This window comes from Falco punctatus, assembly GCF_963210335.1.
Source record: "Falco punctatus genome assembly, chromosome: 7".
Classification (NCBI taxonomy): domain Eukaryota; kingdom Metazoa; phylum Chordata; class Aves; order Falconiformes; family Falconidae; genus Falco; species Falco punctatus.
In genome coordinates, this window is record NC_137587.1 from 13,069,200 (window position 1) to 13,083,263 (window position 14,064).

Sequence of the window (14,064 nt, forward strand, 5' to 3'; positions counted from 1 at the left end):
GAGAAACTATAGTTCTGACATGGGTTGTTCAAAGCACAATCCCTGAGGAAAAAAAAATAAAAGAAAAAAACAGGAAGGAAGCACCTTTGTCCACCTAGGACAATCTTGTACAACAGAAGAATACAACTAGGAAAACAAACACAACAAAAAAAAAATTAAAACAAAAGAAACAAAAAGAAAGAATGAATGAACAAAAGAAAGAAATTAAAAAAACAACCTGCCCTTTTAACCCCTTTATGTAGGTACACATCAATACCTAAGCTATTTATATTGTTAAGGGCAAACTCAAACTCTTGTAGTCTGACTGCACTCATGAAAAAAGTACTTCTGGTAAGTTTTTTTTCCAATCTGGACAGATACTGTCTTGAAAAGGCTATGAAATGCTTCACAGGAATACTACAGATTTTTGCACAAGACTCTTCCAAGGAAGCTCAGTCCTTGAAGAACACATATATCTTGGAAGGATCAGTAATAAAAGAACACAAACTTGGTTTTGAAGTGACTTCTAAATTCCAAGAGCTAAACATTTGACCAGGAAATAAAAGAAAGCAGACAGTGTTTTGAAAAGAAGCAGATAAAGCAAAAATGCAAGGACTACAGGCTGGAGATATAAGAAATAAAAAAAAGGTCAGTGGGAGCTACAAGAAAGTGAGGAGCTTACATATGGGTGCAAGACAAAAAGATGCTAGGGAATAGACTCAAAAAAGCAAGTAATCAGAGTAATAGGAAATTCCATCTAAAATACAGCTTATCTGGTGTGAAACAAGAGGAAAAGATGCAAGCAGAATTAACAGGGTATAACTATGTTCATCTATATCAGGGGTCCTCAAACTTTTTAACCAGGGGCCCGGCACACGTATGCAGTGCCAGGCAGTCATCTGCGGCTGCTTGGTTTCCCCCCGCAACCCCCGGCAGGGTGTGTGTGTGTGTGGGGGGGTGTCTGTAAATACCGGGGGCTGGACTGAGGACCCTGGGGGGCCGTATCTGGCCCGCAGGCTGTAGTTTGAGGACCCCTGATCTATATCAACATTAGAGCTTGCACTACCTTGACCACATTTAACCATGGCACCTTAATGGTACGCCAGGGCAAAATGAGGCCCTTTGCCCCCAGTGCACTGAAGAGGCTTAGCTTGCCTGAAACTGCAGGCAACAGTAACAGAACGACTGAAGGAAGAAATTGTGGCACAACAATTATATTGGAAAAAATCAGCAAGAGGGTAATACCAGAATGGATGTTTAGTAAAATATAAACATTCAGTGTCCTGCTTGACGGTACTCTTTTATTCAACATCCACATGACAAAATATCCAGACTTCAGAGCATACCACCACAAAGAACAGAATATCATCAAACAAGAAACGAATAGGCAGGAGTTTTCACTCGTATAGCTCAAGCAGTTTATTAACATATTTTCTACAATTAACAATTCACCTTTACTGTAGAGCAAAGGAAAACTCTCAGCCATTGTGCCACAGTTCATGAAAAGCAATATGTTGATGCTTCCTGCCAATCAGAACAACTTTAGGAGAAAAAAATATTCCTCTTTTAATCTTGCAAGACATACTTCTCAAAGTCCCACACAATGAAGTAGTAAGGTACTTTCCAATCCCCCAAATTGCACATAGGTAGGAGTACAAATGTTGTTTTAAAGCTGAACTATACCTGTAATTACAAATTTTTAAGAGGTACAGAACTCTTTACTTCCTAAAGGCAAGAAGGAGGGGAAATCAGTACTATTCAGCATCATCTATAAAATTATAAGGATGTTTTCATTGTTTATATATGGCATTTTGTTATCACGGGAGGCACTGCCTATATTCTAAGGCTATATAAGGTGGACCAGATGTTATTGAGACTGTACTTAAGAAATGGCCCAGGAATTCTGGAAAATATGGCTTAAGCATCAACACTGTCTGTGTGGGAGTTGGACTCTGGCTCAGCAAGGAAAGGAAAAGATATAGATCTAAAGTTTGAAGTTCCACTATAGGGAACAAGGACTCTGAACAGAAGTCCTACTTACTCTGGATGCTTTTTCTCTTTCTTCCTGCCTTACCCAGTGATTTTGACTCTTGCAGGAGTGGTTCTATGATAATGACCAAAGAGTCACCCAAACACAGACTTTTTTCAGTGAGACCCAACAGATTATGATGGTGCAGATATCACCTTACAATACTCCAAAAAGACCACCCCAAAGCTGGCCAACATGCACTGAAAGAACATATATCACAGAACTAGACCATCTGCACAGTAGATTGCAACTTTTTTTTCCACAGTTGTCTGTGGGCTGGCACAGAAGAGAAGGATGGCAGTCTCCAGCTATGAAAGCTACTTGTACATGGGAATAAACAGTTATGGATATTTCTGGTTCAGATTCTTGGACCCCAGTAACTCAGAGAGTGTTGTCTTTTTGTCTGCCCCATTATGACTGGGCTACACTCATTTCGTACAATGAGAACATACAGACAGTTATGGTTGTTCATTTGGGCTTATTATTTTTTCTTCTAATATAAAAGGTACATGTAGCACTATGCTCCAAGACTTCTCTGAATGCTTTCAAGCACAGAGAATTCTGATAGAAATGTGACCAGGGATTTATATTTTCATTTTCCAGAGCCAGAAATAATTACACTTGTCCAAATATGATCTTAAAATATAATTTGATTCATAAGAGTAGCTTGAGAACGATGGATCTTACCCTGTCTGCTGCCACCAGCAGGCGGTAAAACGTTCGCACCAGCACATTTTATGAATAAACAAGCTGCAAACCCCTTGTTCTCTGCACATATATGGTGTACACTTTTGGTAAATCTGTACAACTCAGATAATTTTCTTATTATTTTCAGAATTGTACTGAAAAATTCAATAATACGAATTAATAGAGATGCCATAAAACAGTATGCAGGAGGTCCATTAAATTTGCTATGCAGTCTAAATTTTAGACCAAGCACCTACAGAAACAGTAGGATCGTAATACATTCTGAAGAACTGAAATGCTGATATGAACTAGAATTTTTCTTTGGTTAAATTTTAAGTCAGTGTATATAATTACAGGTTATTTACGGTTCAGAGACTTTTTCATCTTGCTACCAAATACACATACAGTATGTGAAAAAGGAAGAGTACAAATAGGCAGAACAGGAAAATAGTCATTGACCCAGAAGACCAATTGTCTGGACAATTGCAGCATTATTCTTCACGGTTTTAATCTAGATTTCCTTACTCTGTATGATAGTTTATACAAAATTTGAATGTTTATTATGATGGAATAGTACCTACTTCAAAAAATACACTTGCATCATTGTTTTGAACATATTGCTACAAGTCAAACATATCTTCATCATATGTCTGTCTTTCTTAACTCAGCAAAAGCAAACTATATAGCTAGGCAGAATTTGTTCAGAAAGCTGGGTAAACATACAGCTATGAATTATATGCATGCAGGAATGTGTTTTAAGTCTGTATTTAAGGCTGGTTTAATAAAAACTGCTTCAATGAAGTAATTTCAGTTTTATGACTAGGTCCCCTCCAAACAGAAACAACCAAGACATCAAGCACTGGCTAACTGCTTGAGCTAAGAAGCAGTGAGGAAACAATCTGCAATCAGTAAGTTATCTCTGGAGAGTTCCCAGGTGTGTTTCATTCAAAAGTTGTGGCCTACTTAAGCTGCATTCTGGTTATGTTGTTTTTCTTTCTGCATTGCCCATGAAAATTCATTTTGCTGTTTGGGAAATCAGCATCTGAGACAAATAATTGACTGATTTAGCAGTAAGGAGAAGTGGAAGCTCAAACAAGAAGCTGAAACAAATTTGGAGGGCAGCCACTTCACAAGTCCCTGAGATTTACCTGTTTTAGGTCAGATACCAGGGCTCCAGGACAGAAAAGAAAGAAGATAAGTGGTCTACCTCATAAATTCAGAAAAGACTGTGATGAGCTTCAGTTATTCTAGAGTCTAGTAATAGAAAATGACAGAGATATTCCAGCCGCCAGAAAGCTACCAGCAGAAACAGTGGAAAAGGCTGGAAATGTCTGTGTTCCCAGCAGCTGTGGAATTATATGCTATTTATAGAGCCTGCCACAAGTGATAACATTTTTCCAGAAAAATCTCAAAATCAGTGGAAAGCTAAGAGGGAGGGAGAGATGAACAGTCAGCTGGAAAGGTAATTTTCTTTGCAGTTGCCAAAATCTGATACAATTAAGATGACATGCATGTTTTCTGCATCACTCCTCTTCTAATTGGTAACTACACTCCTTGATGATATTTTAAACAGGAACAGATGCTTCTGTCTTAAATTTATTTTGCAAAGCAAAAGGAAAACTGTGTCATGGATGAATGGATCTGTTTGTCCTTTATGTTCAGAAAAATTGATTTTACAAGGATTACAGATCCTTCTTTGTGGAATGAAAACTATGCTATTCTATGACAGCTTAAAAACTCCTATAAAATTAGAATAGCAATTTATAATGGACAGTGTAATCAGATATTTGTATCTCCCCAGTCTGTTCTTTCATTCACTGATAAACATTTTCAGGAGGATAAAAAGCATACTATGATATGGGACATATCCTAGGAACGTAGGGCTTTTAGTAACAAGGAAAATACTTTCCCCCTCTCCAGTGCTGTCATTTACATTCTCCATCATGTAGACGAAGAGTAAGCTATGTCAGACACCTTCACTCCTCTACTGATTCTGCGTTTGTTGAATAAGCAAATCACCTCCCTGTGCTTCTGTTTCCATCCTTTGATAAGCACACTCCTCAGGCCAATAACTTTTCAGTATGCACCAGAAGTAACAAAACAGAGCCTAATTATGTCTGGGAATTTTAAGCATTAAAGGTAGTAAAAAATAACTTGCTGTGAAAAAAAGGGGAAAGCAAAGTAACAGCCAGTCTGAATGTACAGGACTTGCCATCCTCCCTCCAGATAGCATCAGTATGTTCTTTAGTAACAATGAGACATAGTGGTACACTTTAAGTAGAGACACCCAGTTTCACTCCCATTACATAATTAAAATGAAAGACATATTTGCTGAGCAGCAACTGTTTCCAGGGTTCTTTTCTTGGAGAAAATGATCCCTTATCACTTGCCTAAGAAGTAACATGAAGCTATGAAAAAAACAGAGTAAAAAACAGAGTAAAAACAGAGTAAACACAGCTCTTCCAACCTTAACTCTCCTTCTTGCCTATAATAAGACTTTTTTCTTTTTACTGCATTTAGCAATCTGAACTGGGAGTACGAATGCCCTTGTGTTCATATCACAAATTACATCTACTTTGTTAACTGGACTTATTCTTTCCTGGATGTAATCTTGGAAGCAAAATTCCAAGAGTATTACACTCCGCTTTGATTGCCATATTCAAATATTTATCAGGGTGATTTTATTGTTGCTTCCTTTTCAGTTAGTATAAGACTATTAATACCTACCATGCATCAATCAACAGTTCTGGATATGCTAAAACATGGTAGTATCATGAATGTTATATAAAGTCTGTGTGAAGATTCAAAGTAGGTTTTTCAAATGTATGTTTATGGCATGCAGTTCTTCAGAGATTATTTGTGGGAAGTGCTTTAAAAGGAGGAAAGTATAGCTATTAAGCACATTTAATATTCTTATACAAGATATTATATTTGGTTACAACAGAGAAAGGTTGCTGATGAAATTTGCTAAAATCTTCATTATGAGAAAATAGCTAGGATTTCAAAGAAATAAAAATTACCTAAATTTATGATAGAATAATACTAATTTCATTTATGACCTATAAATTTATATTTATATGTGTATTTATTTGTGCTTGTAAATTGCAAGGTCAATATTAATGATAGTTTTTGACCAAAAATGCATATACAATGTATTTTAAAATTAACTATACTATCACAGTCTTGCAATAAGTGTAACAAGTGAAACCACAGGAAAAGCTGTACATTTACCAAGAACTGGAGAATGAAATTGGAGGAAAAAGGATTCTTGTCTCTTCCATTTCGTTACATGGGCTCACGCTTAGATCCAGTCTCGAAATGTACTAGTGCACAGCCCCCATAAAAACAGCATACCTGCATCTAAACTGAACGCAAAGTGTTTTCCCCATAGGTTTGATCACGTCTGTGTTCAGATTAGTATTTTTGAGTCTTTATAATTTTAAAAACTCTTGACTCAAGCTTTTCTTCATGTTCATTTCCCCTCAATATTTTAATAATTTTCTTTATCTGGCTTACTGAGAACTTTGGTCTACATCAAAACCATTCTAGAGAAATACCAAATCCTGTGCTTAACTGAATTTTGTAAATTGTCCAACAAAGTCATATGTGAACATCTGGTTATGTGCCTAAGATCTTGGTTGTGTCAAAGCATTTTTATAAATAAAGGCAGCACTTTATAGCTTAAGGCAGCACTAGCCTTATTGCTGCCTTTTATACTCAAAAGATTTTACTGTCAAGTGAGCAGAATTAGACCCATATTGGGTATTTTTGAGAATGTCATCTCACATTTTCTGTAGCCACAGGTATACCCACAATGATCCAATACCCTCAAATGAATTAAAAAGGCTAATCACTAGATTTATTACACAAATCATTCTGTGTTTGTGCTTGACCTTCTAAAGAATTTCTGAAAACAATCCCACTCACTTATAATGGAACTGACTGGGGGGGAACTGAACTAAGTGAGTATAGTATATATTGCTTTATACAAAAACTAATAAAAATCCATGGTAGTAAAACTCGCACAGGCCTTTTACAAGTTTGTTACAAGGAAATTGAGATGTTTCCTTCTTTGTGGTGCCGAGAAAGTACCAGAACTGCACTATCATTTCTAGATTTTCTTGATACTGTAATTCGCTCATGTTCACTGCTCTGTCATTTTCAGCCATTCCATGATCCTGCATTTTTTTCCTCTCCTAGTTCCTTTGAAGAGCATATAATGTAATACTGTTATGATCCTTGAGGGGGAAATGACACTTGATACTAAAATGCAGGTGAATAATGGTATCACATGCTAGTTTGTTTAACATCATTTTATATAGGCCATAAAAATATACATAACTAAAATGTAGTTATAACCTCCTGTTCAGTAACTCAGTGAGAAATTTTTCTAGAGTTGCTTGCTCGATAAAAGGAAGGTCTCTAAGAGTATGACAGTAAGTAACTGAAAAATGGGTCAGTCATTGAGCATGAGAAAAATGAGTAAAAACATGAGTGAGTCTCAGAAGAGGCTCTAACAGTCATTTCACAAAGAGTTTTTAATTTGATAGGGAATCAGTTAATTTTCATAGCAATAAACTACCATATTTAGAAAGCATACCAGATGTGTAAAGTTTCAACCCACATACATAAACTTATTTTGTTTGTAATTAATTTGAAAATTCTCCATGTGATTTCACGCAAGCTCAAGCATTCCTATGCTTGCAACAGTGACATCAACAATTTGATTAGGCGGTTTGCAGTCCCATTAAACATCTATGACTAAAGAGCTTTCTAACCCTTCCTTTGTTGTGATGCTCATTCCTATTTGAATTCATATCTCACTCCTAAAATTAGTTTATCACCATTTCTTCTCAAACTCGCCTACAAAACAACCTCATATCCAATAATTCTTAAGTTGCAACCATTTTCCCTACCTAGATATGGAAGACCTCAACTCATTTGTTCAAATACCAGCACCTAGGACTAAACCCTTTCAATATCTAAGATACTTGTGTGGGCTAGTAGCTATGATACAGGAGCTATGGGAAAACTGTGAACTTCCAGCTGGAAGCCAGGCAGAATATTCTAGGATGGTGCAGCTCTAACCTCGGAGACAGTCCCACTCCACCAGACCTTTACAATCCATGTTGCAATTATATTTCCTTTCTCACACCAAGTATGAATGGCACACGTGCCAGAATCAAGCCTTGCACAACTCGCCAGAAGCAGCGTTACATGCCAGGAGAGCAAGTACCCTGCCCTTGCCTGCTGAGATCCCCCCAAGCAAAAAGCTTTGAGCTAGAACTGCTCTGGGGCATCTCATATCCCTATGGCCAACTGAATCAAAGCCAAACAGTCCATTTTATGGTTGGCCCACATCATCTCCCTAACAATTCTCATTAAAGCATGTTTTCATCTGCTCGTCTACCTTTGGCCACTAATTCTGTTCAAAGTACATGCCCTAATTGAATCACACTCTAGGGCCCCACAGCATTATGTCCTGGATTTTATCCTGAGTCTCTTTCTACTCAGGACAAATGAGAATCTTCCTTGTAAATTGTATGTCCACCTGGAAATCTTCTTCATCAAAACTTTGGAGGATTATTTTTTTCAGCAGTCTACGAGGAAGACATATTTCTCTGAAATACTGTATTTGTAACAATTAAATATTCTGCCCTAATGGACAAGCTCATTTTAGAGAAATTTGGTCATATTTCAGCTGTCAATCTTGAATTTCTTATTCTCTATGATTGCTTTCATTTTTTGTTAAGGGATTTTCTGCCTCTTCAAAACAGATACGTTACTATGTTTGTAGTATTGCATACCTGATCGCATATACTATATATTAAAGGCCAAAATGAACACAGAAAAAAACCTAAATTTTCAAATAAATTCAGTCTGAAATATTGTTCAAAAAGATGAAGAATACAGTAGAATGTGTTGGAAATTGAGTAATACATTTTGAAATAAACTTCAGAAGATTTACTTTGCATTACAAAGCTGTTGAATATACTGTCAAGACCATTTTCATGATGCCTTCAGTACCTTTTCCTTGAATAGCAAAAGCTTCCAGATGAGTTACATGCTGATCCTGGGAAGAAAGTGAGTCATCAGTGGAAAGAAAGAATGTTCAAGAGAAATGAGGGAACTAATTCTGCTGCTGTTAAAAACACAAGGCAGGAAGGAGAACGCAAAAGCATTTGACAATGAGAACTTCCAATTGGTAAATTACAAGAGTACTTTTGAAATTATTTTAATTACAAATATTATGTTGACATCACACTGTTTGGGTTCACTACATCCTGGTTTTTCCTTAATTAAATAACAACATAAACTGAATGCAATTGAATAGTTACCATACGAAAATGCCCCAAGTTTCAGCTTACTACTTCATCAGTAAGAAACTGTCATACAATGCTGTGGAGTCTCATCCCATATATCAAAAAGTAATTCTAAATGCCAAGACACGCAAGACATGCAATTCTTTTCAAGGGAATATTCTCACTGAATATTCCAAAATCTGGAATAATCCACTTGGATAGTTTATACAACACCGTGCAACAGAAACACATAATGAAATACAAAGATGTAATGAACTATTAGAACTTTATTGTAGTGTGTAGGAGTATCTGCATGAACACTGCTATATGAACATCACCTAATCTTCATTCTTTAAATAGAAATAGACATTAAACAGTCAGAAGGATGTAGCAGTGCCAAAGGAAGAGGTGAACTTTGGCATTTGCTATAGCTCCCTGTAGGAGTTTTAATGCATATCTTGTTTCAAGTATCTATCTTTGTGAAAGCATCTTTTTGCATTAACATAGCACAGTAGCAATTAGCATTCTCTTCTGTAACACTAATGACCCCAGTTTATCCTGATGTTACCAAACAGCTTCAGTCAGAACAGAAACCAGCTTTTTGTCTACCAGAGAACAGAGGTAAAGGACAGTACAGAATATTAACTTTAAAATTAACTGAAACAGTGGCTCTTCAGAGTAACACACAGTGACAGTCTTTGCCATCGCTCTGCTTCCCTGAACTTCTTTCTGGTTGAACAAATGTAGTCATCTTTAAAAGACACAAGTAAAACAGGCTTGGGGATAGGAAATACATTTCTCCAGTGGGGAGAGAAGGAACAAGCTCAAATAATGCAAGTTTTCCCATAACAACCTATCCACTTTCTGAGCTGATTACTTCTATTCAGGCACATAGGCAGAGTTTCCCGTGACAAGAGTTGAGGGCCTTTTAACCCCAAAGTCATCCTAACAGTGAGGAGAGGTAAACACTGATAAAGCACATAGGGTTTTTTCAATAGAAATAAAGTATATATCAAAAAGACTTAAGAAGCTGGTGGCAAGCTGAGGGATCTTGGAAAGAAGCATTTGGTGGCGAATCAAACAAAGCTGTTTTGAGTGAGATTCCACAGGGATTAGCGAGGCCAAATGCTTTTTGACATTTCCACCAGTAATCTAGAGGCAAATATAAAAACACTACTCATAATGTTTGCAGCTAGGCAGACTAGTGGAAACCTAAGAATGACTGGTCCAAGCCTGTTACAGCAAGAAACCTCCCCTGCTTTTCCAGAGGAGCCCCACTGGTGGCTAAGATCATGCTTTTTTGAACACTAGCCCCATAAATAAAACACATTTTAATCTAAGCAAATGCTGAGTTGCACACCAAAGATCAAGGAATGAAGTCAGTAACTAACATATGGGAGAATTCTGACTTGGGAAAGAAATTAAGGATTGTTAAGGGCAAACTGAAAATGAGTGCTATACATTATGCTGTGATCACCTGAGTTAATACGTTTTTTGGAGCAAAACAGGAGGAAAAAACTAGCACTACCTCTGAACATAAGTAATAGTGAGAATGGAATGCTGTGTGGAGGCGTGGTATACACATTTAAAAAAAAAATGTTGAAAAACCGGAATGTGTATGGCAAAAGTCATTGAAACAATAATAGAAAGGATGTTAAAATTCGAAGGCATAAATAGCTTTATGTTTAATGTATCAACAGGAAAACTGATGGACATTTAACATGGAGAACACATGAAACTCCAAAGAAGAATATGTTTCTTATTAAAAAGCACAGGAAAATTCAGGTGTGAAAGTTGAAGCCAGACAAGTTCAAATTATGAAAGATGTCTCCAGCAATAAGGGCAATTAACCATGATAATCAAACTGCTGAGGAAAAAAAGGTGGATTATTTGCCTGTTGTTAATCCAGAAAGGAAGGTAACAGTTGGCCAAATGGAAGTTATTTGGCCCGAACACATGCGAAGATTCAGCAACTTTAAAACCTAGAAACTGTTGAGGAAAGAAAATTGTCAGAAAAGACTGCTGGAACAGAAATAAGGATTTCTGTAGTCAGTATTCATACCCTTAGGCTGTACTACATTTCACAACACTAAAGACTGCTAAACCATCAGAAAAATAAGTATCTAACTCCTTCTGATCATGCCTTAAAGAATTATTGGTTTACTGCCATTATTGTTCTGAATACCTAACACTATTTCAGTGCTATAACCCTTCTCCCCCCACCAAGTGAAGAGATTCATTAATAAACACATGTTGCTTTGTAAATAATGGATTTTACCATCTACTAGCATTTCTGAAATATTTTCTTTTCTGTCAAACAAAGTTGTATTTCAAATAATTTCTGAAGGGAAGAGAAATTGAAATTAAAGAAGATTTACACTGAAAAGACTTTTTAGTATTTATGGCTTATGGTTTTCTTTCTCTGTATCTTTCCATATTTCTACAGTTAGAAAATTCAGTGTGGCCATATCCAATTAAAAAATAGATTTGGATTAAGAATTTTCTTTGAACCCAGTAAATAAATTAGTCCAGTAAACTGTCCACCACTATTTTTTCCAGAACTGCAGAAAACAGGCAATGAAAATAACATCTTCAGCGTAGCCTTTAAATACTCCCTTCCTAAAGCAGAGCTGAAATAGCATGATTGATAACTCAGCCTATTCTGGGTGCCTTCATTTAAACTATATTACTCAGTGAATCATGCTGGTTTGATTCAACATATTGGTAATATAAGCTTCTGACACTAAAAATAAGTTTCAAAAAGAGGTGTTTATTACAAATTGCACAGAATAGCTCTGCTTCCAAAAGTGTACAGTCAGTCAGGAATAGTTGGTTTGTATATTACATCCCCTGCAAACACAGCCTGACAGAAGGAGAGAAGCAGACCTCTTCTTCCATTTCTTTTCACCTCTTTAAGAGTGAAGAAACAGGTCTACAAACGGAGAGGAGAATAATTTGCATTGAACTTTACAGAACATACCCTCAACCACATTCCATAATAATAATAAAACTACAATTATACTTAATGTATATCCTATTTTCTATTCATTCATATATATATATATATATATATATATATATAGGATGTGCTTATGGAAGGCTCCTGTTTAATTCATAACATTCCTGAACAGACTCTGAAAGTTCTGTACTTAGCAATCATAATAATTTCAAAGGCATTGCAATACATTCTGTAATTACAGCAATCTTGTATATAGCGGCAGTCTATATTACTCATGGTTTCATTCTGCTAGACCAGTTTTTCATTCGACATTGAAGCAACTGAAAATTCACTGACTCACAGAACTGTTCCATCTTTGAAGAGCTGCAGACTTGTTTATATAAATATGATTCTAGGAACAGCAAGTCTGCCTGCAGTTCCTGTAGAACTGCTCTGACATGCCATGTTGTCAAAACCACAACCATCATATATACTGTAGACTCAGTTTAACCCCTTTCAGAATGAGAGATTTATACCTTCACTTCTGCACTCCCCGAAATGCACACTGGATCCTTTCCGTTGAACTTCAGAGCAAAAGAATAACAAAGCATGACTCATAGCCTTGGAAGAAAAAACCATGACCGTGCCTTGGAGAAAAAGTATACCAAATATCTATAAGATCTGAGCTGACACCAAGCAAGAGAACATTGGCATGGATAAACAGTAAGACTTTATATCAGTTGCCATTACCAGAGCTTTTGTTTGTATAATCTGATATGGAGCTGTCAGTGGGTAACTGTTTGCAGCAGGTATAAACAGTCCTGATGCATTTTGCATTCCAAACTCAAAGTTTAGCATCTCATGTTGTCAGCAGTTGTTCACAGCAGAGCTGCTCACCCTCCTGAGGGAAGTGAGCTGCAGCCTTCCCCAGGCACTCCTGCCACACACCTGGGTCTGCATACCTGGGCCTTAACATGCAACTGAGTTTTTGCCAGTGACACAGTTGCCTGCGCACATATACTTCACAATCTTGTGAACTGATACATGATGTCTCAAGTGCTCTCAGGGACCATGCTGTCAGTTGCTTAACAAGTCACAAAAGCTGTGGCCCCAAGTTCAACGTCCTTTTAGGAGGGAAGGTGACACAGGGAAGCCAGTGGACAGCTGGTATCAGGTTGCTCCCCTGCTGGAAATCCTGCTACAGCATTTCCTCTAGGACACAACAACAAGGAGAGAAATTTCTCCTCTATCTCCAGACAGAACAATCAGGTTCTGTTACACTACATTTCACAAAACCCTTCTCCAGTCCAAGTTAGGAAAAATTAATTATTTGTCTACATCATATGCCATACAAACATGGGATAGTCCATGAGCTGGGCAGCAGGTGGGCTGATAAGGGCATTGTGGGTGTTCTGTAGTCTGATATTATTATGTACAAAGCTGAAACCCCCAGCTACAATGATGCCAGTGAGGACAGCTACCTGGCAAGGAGTATGTAACCCTGCCGTTACCCCATACCTGGCTTCCCTAACTCCAGAGGTGCACTCCACACTTCCATCTGTGCAGACTCTGATAGCTGAGATTGCATGTCTACTGCAGACTCTGCTTTCAAAACCCTAAATTTGCCACCAACTTTGCCACATTACTTTGAAATGTCATTACAGATTTGCTAGGTTTTTCTACAGCATTAGTATCATTTTCTTTGAAGGTCCTTTATAACCACAGTTGTCAGCTGTTCAGCTATCACTTTTATTACATCATGATGTTATGGGCCATTAGCACAAGTTGTCTTTATCACCTCATTTGCACATTTTAAAGTTCATGATGTATTATACCTCTTTAGCACAATGCAACCATTTTTACTGTGTTCAACTAAGAACTGCCCTTAAGGCCACAAACCTATTAATCACAGCTTTTTCCTCCATTGCAATGTTTTGCTTAAAATATGTCTTTATTAAATATTTCAGCATATAGTTCCTGTCTGCATATGTGGCTTGTTAGTAAAGCAATGATTAATAAAAACACACCTCCTCTAAGAAAAATATTGCAAACAGCCTTGAAAATTCACTTCTATATTAATTAAAAAAAAAAAAGTGTCACCAAAACTGTAAAATCCAGATGGGCAAGTA

At 37.0% G+C, this 14,064-nt stretch overlaps 1 protein-coding gene across 4 annotated transcripts in view; it reads right to left on the bottom strand.

Moving 5' to 3' along the window:
* Window positions 1-14,064, bottom strand: part of AKAP6 (A-kinase anchoring protein 6) — a 351,976-nt gene that overhangs the window by 293,641 nt on the left and 44,271 nt on the right. The gene's annotated exons all lie outside the window — the stretch shown is intronic.